We start from the raw sequence: 458 nt of genomic DNA on the forward strand, positions 1-458 counted from the left end.
TCTGCCACCACTCATCTGGGGCCCCTTGGTTGATTCCCTTTCCCACCCGACAAGAAGCTCTGCAAATAAAGAGCACAAGGTGTTGTTACCATAGCTGGCTTGTGAAAGGGAAGAGGACATAGCACAAGAACTGGGCTTACTTGTCTCAGGACACACTGCCTACCAGGGACCCAGGCTACGTTTCTCAGCCCTATGCCACAGGCCTACCTGGAGGTGCCAGGAGTCCCACAGGCAGTTGAACCCAGTCTCCCCGCAGCACAGCTGCACCATGGCACTTGAGCTCCCAGTACACCCCCTGCTACCTGTGTACAGCCCTGCTCTTCTCATACAACCATGTCCTTGGGAAGGCATCAGGCAGAAGCCTCCTAGCTATAGAGGGTACCCAGGGTGCCAGCAGAAGAGGATCCTAGTGATGTGGAAATCACAACAGGATCACTGTTTGGCTAACAGAAGCGCTT

Source organism: Crocodylus siamensis, chromosome 8, assembly GCF_052110815.1.
Source record: "Crocodylus siamensis isolate JL-2025a chromosome 8, ASM5211081v1, whole genome shotgun sequence".
NCBI lineage: Eukaryota > Metazoa > Chordata > Crocodylia > Crocodylidae > Crocodylus > Crocodylus siamensis.